The 635-nt window shown below is 37.0% G+C and overlaps 1 pseudogene; it reads left to right on the top strand.

Moving 5' to 3' along the window:
• The window catches only part of LOC109948999, a 13,865-nt pseudogene that overhangs the window by 10,302 nt on the left and 2,928 nt on the right, over positions 1 to 635 (top strand).

Here is a 635-nt window from a genome sequence, read left to right on the forward strand (position 1 = left end):
TCAGTTTTAGCTGCATCCCAAGCTCAAAGCCCGAATGCGACTCTTGATCATGTTAAGCGACGTTCAGCTAATTTCTCTTCCAGCACTTGGGGCGATTATTTTTTATCATATGCTTCAGTGGTAGGAAATTCATTAATCCTAAGAATTATTTATGGGCTAATAATACTCATCATGTCCTATAGCTGCGTCATATATTTTGAATATTTTATTATTATAAATTAATTTTGATTAATAGTTCTAACTTCCATGCACAATGAATGAAGGTCATACTTTTCTTAATATCCTTTTCAATTTGTTTGTGTAGAAAACAGATATCAAAGCAGAGCAAGATGTCCAAGAACTGAAGGAAAAAGTGAAGGGGATGATAATGGCTCCAATGCTTAAAAATCCATCAAAAAAATTGGAGTTAATTGATGAGATTCAGCGGTTTGGTGTCTCCCGCCATTTCGAAAATGAAGTTGAGGAAGTTTTGCAGCAAATTCACAAGAACTCTTACGGCGATGATGAAGAAAATGATTTTGACCTTTTCACAACTGCTCTCCGTTTCCGGTTGCTTAGACAGCAAGGTTACAAGGTTTCATGCGGTTAGTCCTCTCTCTCTCTCTCTCTCTCTCTCTCTCTCTCTCTCTCTTCTA

The sequence above is a fragment of the Prunus persica genome, chromosome G4 (genome assembly GCF_000346465.2).
Source record: "Prunus persica cultivar Lovell chromosome G4, Prunus_persica_NCBIv2, whole genome shotgun sequence".
In the NCBI taxonomy this organism is placed as follows: Eukaryota; Viridiplantae; Streptophyta; class Magnoliopsida; order Rosales; family Rosaceae; genus Prunus; species Prunus persica.